The sequence below is a fragment of the Oryzias melastigma genome, linkage group LG11 (genome assembly GCF_002922805.2).
Source record: "Oryzias melastigma strain HK-1 linkage group LG11, ASM292280v2, whole genome shotgun sequence".
In the NCBI taxonomy this organism is placed as follows: domain Eukaryota; kingdom Metazoa; phylum Chordata; class Actinopteri; order Beloniformes; family Adrianichthyidae; genus Oryzias; species Oryzias melastigma.
Genome location: NC_050522.1, coordinates 18,564,943 through 18,581,799, shown reverse-complemented (window position 1 = coordinate 18,581,799; position 16,857 = coordinate 18,564,943). Strand labels below are relative to the sequence as shown.

Sequence of the window (16,857 nt, the reverse complement as noted above, 5' to 3'; positions counted from 1 at the left end):
CATTTAATTTATTAGATGCTTCCCCTCTGCTTTCCTCTGTCATGAATGCTTTTCATTTTGTTCTGCGAGGCAGCGAGGAGAATGCTATTCATTTTTAGACTTTCACAATCAGTCATAAATGCAAGAAGCTGCAAATGCAACGCACGAAATAACAATACTAAAATAAAACGTCTTTATGTAAAAATACTCGTTTTCCTGTCATTTTTTTTTTTTTAATCTTTTGATTCAAACATGCACCAAACATGGTCAACCTGAAGATTCAACAGTAATAAACACTAAAATGTGGTAAGTTAAGGCAAATGTCAGGATGCCTTTGATGACAGAAATCATGAATTATTTTCTTTTTTACATTAAAAACAAGAAAATCAGAAACAAGCTTTTCATCTGTAATAAAAAATAGGACTTTTTTTTTAACAAAAAGACAAAATTAGAAACATCAGGACAGGTTGATATACACATTTTTACAGATTTCTAGAATAAATCTGTGAATCTGTCATGCTCTCCTTCCTGACCTCCAGCAGCTGCTGCCTATTAGGTCATTGCTACTCCCTCATCTGCCTCATTACCCTCACCTGCTCTGAACTGCACATTCCTCTGCTTTCCTGCCCACTTATTGTACCTCGTGTCGTGGTCAAGCTCAGTTCTCATGTGTTGTTGCCTCCTTGCTGCTTACCCTGTTTCGGTCTTTGGGCTTGGAGCTGCCTGTGAAATTCCAAAGTTTTCTGACGTTCATTTACGTTTACTGAATCGTCTCACCATAAGATGGCCACCATCATTCATCAACCTTGCCCAGTTTTTTATGTTTTCCAGGTCTGAGGTTTGTAGAAAGGAGCAGCTGCATCTTAAGGGGTTTGTTCGACCACTTTAGAGGACACCATGAAAGTAGAACGTATACCATTGTCGTTTGTGTGGTAAGTGTATCGCGAAGTATTTGTAAGGATAATGTAAGTTGCACACACTTATAGGTGATGGTGTCTACAACTTTGATAATTATTGGTGGCCACCTACATTTTTTATGCCAATCTACCCATATTAAGTTCTGCAATGTGATATTGGGCCAAGGTTGGGCTTAAGCTAATAAGAAGGATTTAAATTGGCCCAATACATACTAGTGGGTCATATTAAGGCCCTAAAGGAAATCAATGCAGGGAAAAAAATGTGCATATTTGACGAGTGGCTCCTGTGGTTTAAGTTTTTTCCATCCTGCAGGCTGAATTCACCACAAAGCTGACATTATTTGTGTTCTCCCATTTCTGCAACAAGTTGTATGAAAAAGACCAGGAACACTTTCTGACTTACTGTCTGCTGCTCCCAGCTTTAAACCCCCCAAAAGACATGAAGCAGTGCCCAAATTCACATCACTGTAAATGCAGGAAAAACATGGAGGTGTGCACCCAACAAGGTTGTCAGGAATACAGAGTATGCTCCTCTGCCGCGTTGTTTGGATCCCAACGGTGAAAAACGTACTTTCATTCTGAGGATTAGATCTCTGTTTGGTCTGTGGGATTTGTTGACGTTCAGGAAAACAGAATGCCAGCAGCTCCATCTTTTTAATGCAAGAGAAATTTCTTGGAGGAAAAAAAAAAATCGAGCAGGATCTAAGGGTTGTAGTCGAGTATGTATTTTTCAGCTTGAGGGAAAATTAAAGGGAGGAGCAGCATGGAAGTAGGGAAGAGGCATGGAATAATGGATGAGACCTTGACAACTCTGGATTATACTTTGAGGTTTTGGGAAAATGGGGTGACTTGTTTTGAGAAGTCTAGTTAGCTCCACAGTGAGACACAAGTTACATCCCTACTGTCCTTGGCAACCCACGCTTAATCTTTGTGAACTTCCTGTGCAAGAAGGACTTTGTCTGGACCCCAGCGATACTTCCTCACAAACTGCCATTCAACTGAAAGGAGGAGCGTGCTGGCTTCTCTCCTGCAGCTTCAGGACTAGTGGGTTGTGATGTTCATGATGCGTCTCATCACAGTTTTCATCTCTGCTGCTGACTTGATCACCTAGTTTGAAAAAAGGATTCAATTTACAAAATATGTAATGTATGTATAAAGACCACAAACAAACTAAATCTCTGCATATGATCTTGTAACCACCTGCTAGTCCAGGAGGGGATTCTTCATGACTTTCCTCACCGTCACGGAGACATCTGTCCTCACTCTCCACAGGTGGAGTGCTGCACCATGGTCAGCCTGCTGCTATCAATAGAATGAAGCCACATTCATTATTGGGACATAAAGGAAAAAAAAATAGACAAAGTCACATTTATACCACCGCAATATTTCTAAAATGACCAAAAATACTTTGTGAAAGAGTAGTTTTTAAAAGAAAATATGCACGAGTGTTGAATGCCGTTTACATGAAACACCCCATTTACGGTGGGGTGTTTTGTTTATGGCTGGCAAATAATTATTAGTACTCTACTGTGTTGTTGTAATGAGACAAGTAATCTTTGCACAACTTACCTTAGATTGGACCATTTTGTGAGATTGTTGGCTAAAAAAAGACGCTCCGATGCAGGGCGGTCTTTGTAAACAAGAACGAGATATGAGCTCTGCCTTCGACCCTTCCTACAAGAAACTAATGCCTGAAAAAGGTTCCTATGTATATCCATCCATCCATCTTCTTGTCCGCTTCTTCCCTTTCGGGGTCGCGGGGGTGCCGGAGCCTATCCAGGCTACTGAAGGGCGAAGGCGGGGTACACCCTGGACAGGTCGCCAGTCTGTCGCAGGGCCTCAAGCACACACCATTCACTCTCACATTCACACCTAGGGGCAATTTAGAGTCACCAATTAACCTATGAAGCATGTCTTTGGATGGTGGGAGGAAGCCGGAGTCCCCGGTGAAAACCCACGCATGCACTGGGAGAACATGCAAACTCCACACAGAAAGGTCCCAGCCGGGAGTCGAACCGAGGCATTCTCGCTGTGAGGCAAGAGCGCTAACCACTGCGCCACCGTGCAGCCCTCCTATGTATATCTTGAAAGTAAATTGATTGGGAATGGAGAAATACATATAATATTTTGGGTAAAGTTTGAGCGAAACCAGTTTCAGGCGAGAACACCTCAATTGGAACCAAGGGGCCTTGTAGACCAGGGGTGTCAAAACATATGGCCCGCGGGCCGAATCCGAACCCCCAGATTGTTTAATCCAGCCCGGTCATAAAGATAATAAAATGCAAGGATGTTGAGGGAAAAAAAAGCAAGTTTCTAGCCCAGTAAGTGGGCAAGTTATGGTTCTTTAAAGGGGTTATACCATGAAAATTCTACTTTCTGAGGTTTTAAATGCATTATACTGTTCATTCATCATTATAAAGAACCCAAAGCGGCATTTTGATTCGTTCATGCCTTTAAGAGTAATCCTCTAAAAACCTGCATTGTCTGCAGCAGCCCCTCCCATACCCACGAAAACGAGCGGGTGGAATCGTGCTGATATAAGCACGATGTGAACTGCCCCCTCCAGGAAGAGTCTGCTGTGACAGCACCATCCCTAGTCTAAAGGAGTCCTCAAAAGGAGAAGTTCAAGCAAAAATGTCCAGATCATAAACATTGTAAATAGTGGTCTATTTCTCTTGGGGGGTGTTTCAGTTTGACCACTCGGTGGAGCTTGTTCTACTCCAGTACACTGTTTTTCCAGAAGAATAAGCAAAAAAAGGTGCTTTAGACCACAAATGATTACTTTAGAAAATGTTTCCTTAAAAGAGTTTGGAAAATTAATGCCTGTGAGTTTATAAAGATGTTCATTTAGTCAGCAATGTATATTTTGGGTGACCGAGTGTTAGCATTACCTGTCCATTAAATGTTAGCATCAAGCTAGCAGGCTTTAGCTTTATGTGCTAGATCGATCTCTACTTTTATGGATCGATTATTGATCTAAATCAATTTTATCAACCCAGCCCCATCAAGAACCCTCGTTTGCTGGGTTCTTGAATGTGCAACCACATGCCCGATGTGTGTGTAGCTTCCAAGACACTTCATGGAGAATCTATAAACTGATTTCACTCTAGTAAACATAAAGCCAGACTGTTTCCTTCCCAGAAGACACTCTGATGTTTACACCATTTTTCATGGGTTTCCATCTCTGGAATAAGAACTGCTCTGAATGCAGTCACTTCCAGGCTTTTAATTAATCCATAATCACTGGCTGAGTGGAAACCATGAAACATATGGTGCTTCTGGCTGCTCTCGACACATTGAGCTTTTGTTTTAAATCATTTCAGTTTGGTAATTGAAGCATTACGGCGGTCTGTGAGCCGTGACTGCTACCTGTGGTTTTCCTTTTAATTACCCAGCGGTGCAGTTTCGTTCGTCAGCATTATCCTTCACCAAACCTCTAATTCACGTCCAAGGCTGGGCGAGGGATGAAAGCAGACCCGACAGCCAACAGAGTCGACGCCATTAACTGACAGCTCCAACCGCTGCGATCCACCATAGCCAGGACCTCCTGAAGGCCATGACGCCCCACCTGATACGTGAAACTCCCCGAGCTGTCACCTGCTGGGGCTACTGTGGAGAACCAAACTGGTTTTTAACTCTAGAACCTTGAAGTCTGAAAAAGGAGGAGACATTTAGTGACATTTTCAGCTAATATCTAATGCATGTGATGGTCAGTACCATCAGATTTGCTCTCTGGATTTTCCCCACAACCAAAACACATGTTTTATAGGTGAGCAGCCTTAAGAAAAAATATGAGTTTGTGGCTCTTTTTATGTGTGTGAACCTATAATAGACTGAAAAGGTTTGCCCTCAAGCCATGTTAGTAGGGATGTGTTGCAGTCAATCTGTTTAAAGGAGGTAGTGGTTGGATTTCGTGCACGTCGTTTGAACTTACGTGTTTATAGGAAAAGACTTGGTTTATTCCAGTTCAATTCAGTTTTATTTATTTAGCCCAATATCATGATGCAATTGACTCAGTGGGCTTACCTGTAACTGTACAAAGACATAAAGTCAGTCATAAAATATAAACAGTAGCTGGTTGCTAAACTATACTAACTAAATTAACCTGGTATCCCTGACCCTCCTTCTCGCTGAGGAAAAACAAATCCTAAAAAATCAAATTTTGGGGAAAAAAAATAAGAAACCTCAGGGATGTCCACATGAAGGAGCATCCTCTCCCAGGACGGACAGGCGATTTACCAGGATTCCACTGGGGAAAGTCTGTGCCAAAATCAACATTTAAAAGGACGGAAATGAAACAAGAATATTACTACATTTATTTAATGTGTGCAAAGTCTTCCAAAGTATTGAAAAGTTAATTAACTAAATACAGAAACAAATTCAAGGGTCCCTGAGAGACGGTTGCAGGTTCTGACTCAACATTGCATTCAGCTTTTAAATGAGCCTGAATGAATTTCAGTCCTTTTAGAAAAAGTTTTTTTTATATGACAATGGAAGCTGTGGAAAGACATTGCCACTTAAAACAAATTCAAATTAAGGATAAAAATGTTCATCTAGCATGTGTAGCCTGAAAATGGTAACATTATAACATGTAAAATGACTTTAACGCTTTGGTTAGAGACCTGTAACTCTTTGTCATATTTTCTCCCTTTTTCCATCAGCAGGAAGAGTTTACTTAACTAAACCATTTCCATTTTTTTTCTTATGCAATTATTTAGGAGTTCTTTCTAAAAACTGGGCATGAATGGTGAATTTTTTGGTTTTTAGGAGTTTGGAGAATTTGTTCAAAATTTTTGTTTAAATAAAAAATAATCTGTTAGTGGAAAAACACCTGAGGGGTAAATTGTGTCCAGGGTATTCTCATGACATTTCTCTGCATTGGGGTGCTCTTTAAACAGATTTATGGTTCAAATTTGACTTTTTATATGTAAAATGATCAGCTAGTCATTTATTTTGTAGTTTCTGTTTTCATTGGGTTGAATTTACTTTTGTTTTTTGCCTTTTTCTTGCAATTTCTAATGAGAGTCTCCAGTTTCTAGTATTTACTCTGTACTAAATAGTTTCCAGTCAGGTACAACATGTATCTAAGAGTGTCCTCAGCCCCTGGATGAGCCAGAATCAACACTTATTTGCATTATTTCCTGGAGTTTGACTTAGAAAAACAAATTACTGTCACTTATCTAAAACGAAAAATCCACAAATTATGATAAGTTATTCATGCTTCTTAGAGTTTTGTTTCAAAAGTTCATTTTTATGTGTATGAGATTGTGTTAAGTTCAGTTTTATTCTCATCATCTCCCCATTTTGCTCAACATTTTTGTTTGTAATATGCTTAAAGCTTATACATTTACCAAAACGGTTTCAATAAATCCTGGCAGGCTTTCAGTACATCACAGGAGCAGACCGTTACTCTGTACTGCAGCTACGTCACCTGTGTTCACCTGAACTCTCACACCTCTTTAAACCTGTTCTGTATCCTTGATTTACTTTGCGCACTGGGCTCAGTGTGTGTTTTTCTGCCCTCTGCTCAGATAATCTCTCAGAAGGTGGCCACATTTTTTCCATCAACTGACCAGGATGTGAGAATCCTGCAGGCAAGAAGAGCTTCCCTATTATTCACCCACACAGCCACCATGCAAGAGAAAAACAACCCTCACAATGCCAGTGAGGAAAATCACAAACAGCCCATCAGTACACCCTGAAGGAGTTTGTTTTAAAGACAAGAAATGGGACAAGAAGTTTCAAATTATTTACTTTTTGTTTTATTTAAAATTACATTAAGATACTATTTATTAGATATAATTATTAATCGACTGCTGATGTAATATTTGCTGGTGAAGTTAGAAATTGTTTTGGCTCTTTGGAATTTGTGGAGTAAATGTTGAGGAATGGTAACAAGGAGAGCTCAATCTTCCCTTTGGCAACATGTTTGAGAAGCAAAGGTTTGGCGAGTTGATGCTTAGTTGTTTTCGCACCAATCGCCAAGGGCTTCAAGATAATAAAGAAGTCCAGTGAAGATAGATTACCCAGCACTGTTTTTATTGGATCTTACTACATCAATTTACAGGCCCGGATAGGACTGGAGCCCAGTCCATATTTAGCTAATAAAAAGTTTTTTTTTAGAGTAACATATACAAGAGGGAGAGACAGGAAAGCTCTCTAGTAGAACTTGCAGGTAATATTGGAGGGATGTAAAAAGATAGGACTAAGAAAAGGTGTACACCAGCAGATCTATTATTCTTCTAGTCTGCCCATTCATCCATCTATCTTTTTTGTTAATCTGCTACATCCCTTTTGGGGTCACAGGGTCGCCAGAGCCTGTTTATCTATGGTAGTTCGATACATAAAGGATTCAACTACTTTTTGGCAATACGATAAAGTCTGATTATTTGACCAAAAACGCTAAAATCTTGATATTTTTTTTTTATTCATAAGGCATTAAAATCTATAAATAATAATGCATAGCATTTGACAGACACATTTATTCAAGTATTGAGGTGGTAAAAGCAAGCTTATGATTGGATGCCTTTTTGTTTGCATCGCATGTACATAAAAAGAGACAAAAAAAAGTTTGCCAGAAATGAATTATTTACTTCTTGATTGATTTTGTACCTTTTAACCAACATAATCTTCATATCTTTGATTTTCAAACGATACTGCAGTTGCTCGATCAATTTTCGCTAAATATCTAATATCTTTCACATCCCTACTAAAAGACATTTTAGTGTACAAACTTTTTGCAAAGGGAGCCACATTTCGACCTGCATTCTTAAACTGTTTAAAAAAGATTAAATGCAGTTTAATGAACATTTTTATAACAGTGACATTTTCGTTTCTACACATAGAACACATCAAAATACATCTGAACCAAAATGACTGTAAAGTTCACATTTGAAGGCCAGTAATAAAATTAAGAAAAAGTATGTCCAGGAAAAAGTGATTAATTGATATTAAATGTTACATTTTATACACTATTAAATGCTCACTGTGAACTTCTAAATTTGATCATTTTAAACAAGAACAGGTAGTTTCAGTACCAACCACTGTAGTTTTAATCAAACACAAAAAAATGCAATTTTAGAATTTATTCTCCACAGAAGACTGAACAAATAATTTCCTAATGTGATGTGGGATGCTAAGATCTCAATTGGATCAGAAATAACAAAAGAAAAGACAGATCTGGTTCAAAGACTGTACGTTTGATGCACAACTGAGAGTCGCTTTGTCTTGTCCTCACGCGGTTCTTTTTAAAATTCACAACAGAAAATGTCTTCTTGCATAAGTATGTCGGAAAAAACTGTCCTCTAAAAAAATTAGCCGTGTCGGACGCGCCCATGCTTTCACAGCGGGCTAAAAAAACTGAAACTCCACCTTTTTTTTGCCTCCAACTGTCTCTTAATATCAGATGAAATGTCTTAAATTCTCTGGACCACAGTGTTCCAGGCAAACATTACTGAAGTCCTGCTTCTTTTCAGGACAAATGTTCTCTACATCTCTCATCATGCAGTCTTTAATAAGTTCCCCGTCGCTAAAAGGCTTTACAGTGCTTTTGCAATCAGCGTTGCTACCTCGTACCTCATTTGCTCTTTTGTGTCGTTTTTATATGACTCACGGATTGGTCTGCTTGTGAAAAAACTCTGCTATGCCATGAAAACACTTTCCAGTTGTGCCATTTTTAGTTTGTCAAAGTTAGCATGTTTTGTCTGGTAATGGCTATTGACCTCCCTAAAATTAGCCATGGTCTCTTGGCAGAGACATATTGTTTTGTGTTCAATAGAAAAAAAAGATGCCACTTTCTCTTGTCCTGGAAGCAGCGTCCCTCGTTTTCAGCAAAGCATAATCAAGCACACCATTCTAAGGAAGTGTGGGGCCTGAAGATCATTGATTCACAGGCTGGTGAAAAGTCTAGGCCACACTTTGGACATGCCTGTTTTAGAGGGATCAACTAACCTATGAGGCACGTTTTTGTACTGAGGAAGGAAGCTGAAGTAAACCCATACATGCAGAAGAACATCTAAACTCCACACAGAAAGGTCCCAGCTGGGATTTCAACCAGGAGCCTCTTGCTTTGAGGCAAGAGTGCTAATTGTACCACCATGCAGCACTCTCTTACTCCATCTTCTCCCATTCCAACAATCACATTGTTCACAAACAATCCATGCTTGATCATCCTGCAGTTCATCCAGTACGGATCAGTCTGCACTCTTTTCAATGATTTGCATCGACCATCAGAAACTCTAATCATCTTCTGATCCATTTTAAGTGTTCCTAGTGGTTTTATTTATTTATTTTTTTTGAGTTATTATTATGCTGTTTTTAGCCCAAAAAGAAATCTGTAGTTTTCTAGGACATAGTGATTAGAAATTCACCTCTGAGTTGTGGGCGGACCGGTGAGGTGGAGCAACACCGGCCCCTCTTCCCATTTGGTGAGAATTCTGTTTACACACTTTCCTGCTAGCTTACAACATCCCAAACCTAAGATTAGAGGTGCAACAAAACTGGCGAGCTATTAACCAGTTGTCATCTCAGATGAGGGAAACACAGATGTACATGGATCTAATTGAAAAGTCCTCCTTTTAGTTCTGCTCCTGATTCACATCGATTTGAATAAAGAAATACTCAGAAACCCAATTTGTGGCGATGTCCTTCATCATCAGAAACATTTCTGTTCAGTCTTGACATCCCACACATGGTTTCTTGTACTCCGCATCAAAACTTTGGACAAATACTTCTCAACACAATGACCATATCAGATCAAATGAAGCGTGTTTAAGGCAAAATCTGCAAGCCAGCCTTGGTATGATTGTTGTTGTGTTTACGTCTGATCACAGCATCTAAACAAAGAACACTTTTGGGTCAAACTCAAACAGATTGTTTGATATGAAGAGGTCTATAAAAAAGCCTCTGGAGACTTAAGGAACAGACAAATGTTCATTGTTGCAGAGCAAGGTGTCTGCCTTCGTTATAAGAATCATTGTGACAATAAGTATGCTTCAACTGTAAGGGATACACATGCTTCCCATGTGGAAAAAGATAGATGGAGTCTATTCTGCTGATCTTTACTGAGAAAAAATACAGAAAACATTTGAAATTTTTCATCTTTCCTTTGGCTTCTGCCTGCAGCAGGAACTCCTTTCCTCTTTCACAGCAGGTAGATGTGGTCTCTTGTTGATTTGTTCCTGGTCCGTGGGGCCTAATAGGAAGTCCCACAGAAATGATCAAAGTCGTGAGTCCATTTTTGTTCTATTTGGTTTTATGCATATCATTTCCTATTCTCCACACACACGTGCAAACTAAAAAACCTTGTTATATCTGATGGTATGGCTACATCTTTTGATTTGATTTGAAATGGCTTATTTCAAGCAATCAAGGCAAGGACAATGCATGTGTAATACTACGCATCACATTATATTCTGCTTATAAAGGAGTGTGCAGAAGTGAACTTTTATAATCCATTCTCTACTTAACCATTTTCTTTACATGAATTATCATTATCTGGTTCATAACTTAGAATCGAATATTTATACCTTACAAACACAGATTCAGGTCTTTAAGAATCCTTGTCATGGGCCCAGTTTAGGAGGAATCCAAACATCAGGAAGTCAGATGTGTCTTGGTTTGTCTTCGGGCCATGGTCAACTCTCAATATTGAAGAATTGCTACTTTTTTGCAGTAACTATGTGATAATTTAGGATTAAAGTCGCTTGAAGACGATGAGGATCAAGAGAGCTGAAAATATGTATCTGCTCATGACCCTGAACCGGTCTTCTGTCTGCTTCAATTGGTCACACAGTACATAAAATGATGAGTTAGAAAATAATAATTAAAAATATTTAAAAAAAAAAACATTTTTGTTTTGTTTTTTGCTGTTCCTTTGAGTTGCGAGTGAGACTGTTGGAGTAGAATGAGCCTGCCCCCACTTCCCATCATCCATCTGTTCACAGATCAACCTAAAATCTGCTCTTGATTTATTTTTTCATATTTATCTGGAACTTGAGCTCACATATATACTTACAATCATTGCAAAATACACATTTACACACTTTATTCAGAGTGTTAATACGCATACATACATTTCAACGTTTGTATGTTGGTAATGCACTTATTATTTTTTTTTTTTTGCTTAATTTTATATTATATTATTTTTTCGGTTCAAAATGTATTTATTCCCAACCTTGAGTATCTAGATCTTGACTATGATATGGCAGTTATATTATTCATGTTAAGAACATTGAAGCATATATCATCGATATCCAAATGTCCAAGTACCAAAATAAATGTGCCATTATATTAATGTATTTACATATATTTACATCTCATCTGTAATCAGTCGTACTACTGCAGAGTCATCTGGAAACTTTAGTCTGTGTGAAAGAGTATGAAAACTAAGTGTACCAGGACAGGTCCTTGTAGAACTCCTATTATGCAGAATGCCACATCCACACAAGCCCAAACTCAAAACTATAGGACAGGCAGTTATGTTTATTCAGAATTTGTTGTAGATTTCAATTTTTAGTATGCTGTTAAACTGAAAGATTTGTTTAATTTTTTACACTTAAAAGTATATGCTCTTGTAATACAGTCAGTTACTCATATCAGGCATCCAGTGTAAAAACTACCAAATCACTGATGTGAAACAGTGGGTGCTGTTACGCTGTGGCGACCCCGAAAGGGATAAGCCGAAAGTGAACTACTACTCATATCTGTTTCAATAAGGTAAATTTGATCCTCTTCTAAAGGTTTTCAATACCAAATTTATCTTTGCTGAGTAAAATACTTTGTGACTGATTTTAATCAGACATAAAAAAACATATTTTAAAACTTCCTCCACTTTGACAGCAGGATCATCAGTGTTTTCCACTTCTTAAACATCCCAACATTAATTTATTTGTCAGTTTTTATCTTTCTCAACCATCTGTTGTTTTGTAACGCACTGTCTGTCAAAAGAAGACATTTTTTTTTTTTTTTGTCTTAACTGTTTTTTTCTTTTCTTCCTGTCAAAATTACACCTTTCCTATTTTCTTTTGATCAAATTTCTTAACCTGACATAATGTCTGGTGACGTTTTGCTTTGGCGAATGACAAATAGTTTAATTTTTACAGCCATAACAGAAAATAGCTTTAAAATTGACATCTTATTTTAATGAATCTACACCAGATACAGGGCTTAAAGTGCGGAGAATTGGAATTAAGCAGAAATATAAAATAGGAAAGGGAGAGAAATAAACTGCACAGACAGACAGACCTGAAAATACAAAACAAATACTAATATGGAAGGAGACATCGACAGAGGTGACTGCACTACTTACAAAACTGGAAAACAGTTCAATCAAGAAAATAACTTGTTATGCCCCCCATGGGGATCCGAACCCACACGTTTAGTGAAGAAACCTCATTCGGTGGCACAGCTTAGATTTGAAAGTGTCCACAAATAGAGTTACAAAGAGCTTACGCATAAATATGGAGATGAAATACTTAAAATGCAAGAAAAATACAGATTTCACCAAGGATCTTCCACATAAATGTATAAATTTAAACATATTTTATGTTTATGTTAATAAATCTTTAGGCTAGTTCATTATTTATTCATGTTTGGTATCTATATTCTGAACAAAAACATAAAACATTTGGTTTAATTTTATGATTTTTACGAATTGTAAACATAGATATTGATTAAATGGTAGCAGAGATACAATTTAGCATAGAAATATAATAGCTACATGATCTTTCTTTCTAACATATATAAGTATATTTTAACCAATTTGACCCTTTTGTAATAGCACCTCTCCAAAATATTTTTTTATAGTATAACTAAAGGTTTGATCTCTTTAACGATAAAGTCGTCAAAGAACAAAATAGATTTTTTTTAACTGTTAACAGCTGACTCGAATGCAAAGATTTTTGGGGATAATTCTGCTAATTTAGCCTCTGGACACAGTTGACTAGTCATCCACAGTTGAAGAGTAACATAAGATAATAACAAGTACTAACGTTCAAACGAAATATGACAATATTGGCAATAAATTATCATTTTAAATCCTAATTTTTTCATGATGCTGTAATTAAGCGTGATATAATGTTAGAATGAAGCTGAGATTCTCTCGCTGCTGTGACACATGCTTTGTTAATTTAGGACAACCTTTCGGGGAACGTTTATGCGGTAGGACGCGCTGTCACCACTAAATCCCACTTCTGTTGCGTAGGAGTTGTTTTCTCTGCTTTGGAAAATGGGATTTGCACTGGTCAGAGCTTCATCCATCATTACAGGCACACATAACACACTGCAGCTGTGAGTCTGATTGCTTTTTCTCTTAGTAATTCTCTTTTTTTGGGTGTGTGGCAGAGATTCAGAACTTTTTAAACAAAGCTGTGATCACACCTCAGTGCCCATCATTTACTCTCACATCCCTGCAGCAAGCAAATATTGAACAAAACAAATGTTGACTGACCGGCTACAGATCCTTTTACTTTGTGAAACACGACATACTGAATGTAGGATTTGGTTTTTATAGGACACACACCACCGCATATGTTATTTCCCTTTAAAATCCATGAAGGAGTTTTACTTTATAGACCTGGTGTGTCATATCTCAACTTTGAAGTTCCTTTAAAATATGTTCTTTAAGTTGAAGAAAATTGCAAAAAGAAAATGTCGTTCTTGAGATAAAATGCTGACATTTAGGTGGTTGAATCATCTTCACCTCGTATAACCCATCATTCCAGAAACTTTTAAGGAGTTTAATCAAATTGTTAAAAGTAATACAGAAAATGTTGCTTAAAACGATGTTTTTAACCATTTAAATTTATTTCATATATTGTGTCAGCTGCTATTATCTGTATTCTTATATATTCCTTTAGCTTTTAGCTGAAATATCATGCAAGCATGAGTGATGTAACATACAGGCCGATACTAATTCCTTTTTCCAGCAATGATATATGAAATGACAGCAGCTAATGAAGAATGACCTCATGTTTTACCTAAAACCTCACGTTCATCCATCACTTAATCTGCATCTGGATCACAGAAAACTTCACATTGTTGGACCTCGACCTAAGACTGTTTTTTCCTGACGACCTCGTCCTGGTCGTCTCATCTGTGAAGATACTGAAGTACTTCCAGATCAGCCGTAATACATCATCTCAATGTGTCATAAATGTGTAAAGCCTCAGACGATGATTATCTAGCACCTCAAGCCGTCTCAGAAATCTGCTTCTTTTTCAGTACAGTACTTACAGGAGGTCTAAGTAGTATTTACATTGTATTTTTTTTTTACCCACTAGTTCCTTACAGGGTATTTACATGGTACTCAATAAAACCACAAATACACAGGAGTACTCGGTACCTGCTGTGTATTATTTGGTACTATTTGATTTATACTTTTGTGGTACCTACTGGGTAATTATATTATACCTATTGAGTATTTACCTGGTACTTTTTAATGGAACCTATTGGGTACTTAGATTGCACTTTTTTGTATCTACTTAATATTTGCTGTGTATGTATGTGGTACTATTTGGTTCATACTTACGTAGTATCTACTAGGTATTTATATTATACTAACAGGGTATTTACATGGTACTTTTTAATTGGACCTATTGGGTACTTTTTGTACGTACTCTGTACTTGCTGTGTATTTATGTGGTATTATTTGGTTAATACTTGTATAGTACCTACTGGGTATTTAGATTATACTAACGGGGTATTTACATGGTACTTTTTAATGGGACCTATTGGGTACTTTTTTGTACCTACTCTGTACTTGCTGTGTATTTAGATTGCACCTACTGGGTATTTATTTGCATGGTACTTTTTAATGGGACTTATTAAATTCTTACATGGTATTTTTTGTACCTACATGGTACTAGCTGTGTATTAATGAGGTACTATTTGGTTCATACTTATGTGGTATCTACTAGGCTTTTATATTATGCCTACTGGGTATTTATGCCTTACTCACTGGGGTTTTACATAGTACCTACTGGGTATTTACATGTTGTGTTAATGTGTCTTTTGTAGTACTTACCACATGTAGGAACAAGGTAAGTACAAATAAAGTACCTTCAATTTATTTTTTCCCTTATTGTATGTTTTATAGTATATTTCCATGTGTAGTATGGTAGTAGGTGAATATGCTACCTATGAAGTAAAGAAAACCCAGATTATACTTTTTACTTACTTATCAAGTTTGTGTGTTTCATGGTACTCACCATATGTAAAAAGATGGGCACTTGTGTGGGACCTTATGGTGTTTTTGTTGTACTTAGTATTAATGAGAGCCGGGCAAGTACACAGAAAGTAACACTTATTGTATGTAAATTATACATGTTAAATTATAGGGTATTTTGTGGTACTTTACATTTAAAAATAGATAGATCCACAGAGACATGAAACTGGACTACTGTAAAAGAAAGTCAGCCCCATTTCCACTCTACTACATGGTACTTGCAGTAGTAGATGCTGGGTATATTCACATGAGTATTACTTTGTTTTTACCACTTAAGTAAGGTGCTACTGGAAATAAAGTCAGCAGAAATCTTAAAGAAAGCTCTGAAAAGAGCCAAATTTGAGTTTGTACGATTAAATTGTCTGTCACTAATGAAGACGGCGATGAAGACTGAATAAAAGCTACAACATTTTTCATGCTGAGTTGAAGAATTACAGTTGAAAGTTTCAAAAGAGAAAAACCAGAACTCATTTCAGTTTTTTAACTATCAGCGGCTGCAGCTGGTGACTCTGCTCCTCCCACAAACAGACTTTTGCACTCGCTGCTGCAGATAATACCACAACACTATCTGATTATTTACATGTTTTGCTTATAATTAAAAAGCTAAATTTTTCTACAAATATATTTGAGATTTTAGTCTTTTCTCTGCTGAACTCAAATCTGCTGTTGGCCGACACCAGGACACGGTTTATACCAAATAAAGCTGGTGCCTGGTTTTCTCTGTTTGCCATCTCATCCTTCAGATTTGCTGGAACAGCAATTTTCACGTATGTTCCTATAAATCAATGATAGCTGCTGATCTGCACCTGTATGAATAAATGAAAGATAGCTCCAAGTCTCAGCCTGTTGGGTTGCAGGACTCTCATTCCATCTCAAACGCAGCACGCCGCACCGTATCAGATAAAGTGTTGAAAGAAGCTCGTGTGTTTCCTGAGAGAGCGCCAGATAACTCCCAAACAAACCATGCCAGGAGGACTCAAACTCCTGATGTGCTGCTGTTGTGGAACAGCTTTATCTTATTCTGCAGATAAGGGTGCATAAATAAGCATACTTTAAAGGTTTCAAGGTGTTTGAAACAAACATGCAATGTCCTTTGGAGCAGGAAAAGGCTTTTATAGCCGTTTTCTATAAAAGGCCAATTACATTTTCATTTCTCGACTTCCCTTCAGCCCCTTTCAACTCCTTGTTGCTTTCCTTTTTATGTTTTCAACTCATTTATGTGCCTTATAGCTGATGTTATGTTTGGTTCTTTGCTTTGGGACAAAATGGAGGATATAAAAACCGAATTAATAATCTCTGACTATCAAAAAGTTGTAGCAGATTATGTTTTTGTCTTCCAGATATGCATTTTGAACAAAGGTCAAAAAGTTCTTAAAATTACTGTTTTCACATTTTAAAACATAAAAAAAATGTTTTTAGTACCTATCAGATCTGAGTAAAACTATTCTTCTAACATCAAACATCTGCAGATAACAATAATCTTTAAATGTGTTGATGACAATTAAAACACAGAATAAAAGCATCAATGATATACCGTATTTTCCAGAGTAAAATTTGTGCCGGAATATATAAGAGCACAAAATGTCTAATTAAGAGGAAAGCCACATATAAGTCACTCTGGAGTATAAGTCGCACTTTTGGGAGAAAAGTCTGACGTTTCAGAACAAATCTGCCCAGCCAAGCACAGCTAAAATAAAAATAAATACCGTAATACTAATCTTTTGATCTGTATGAGAA

At 37.3% G+C, this 16,857-nt stretch overlaps 1 long non-coding RNA gene across 2 annotated transcripts in view; it reads right to left on the bottom strand.

The window, feature by feature from the left end:
• Positions 1-201: 201 nt before the first annotated feature.
• LOC112161198 overlaps positions 202-16,857 on the bottom strand; it is a 39,478-nt gene continuing 22,822 nt past the window's right edge. The window contains exons 2-3 of one of the 2 annotated variants that reach the window (XR_002921810.2): positions 2,097-2,198; positions 202-2,003 (exon numbers count right to left, since the gene is read on the bottom strand). This is a non-coding gene — a long non-coding RNA (uncharacterized LOC112161198). Of the gene's footprint in view, positions 2,004-2,096; positions 2,714-16,857 lie in introns of those variants that run through there. The other variant, XR_004948642.1, reaches the window with a different exon arrangement.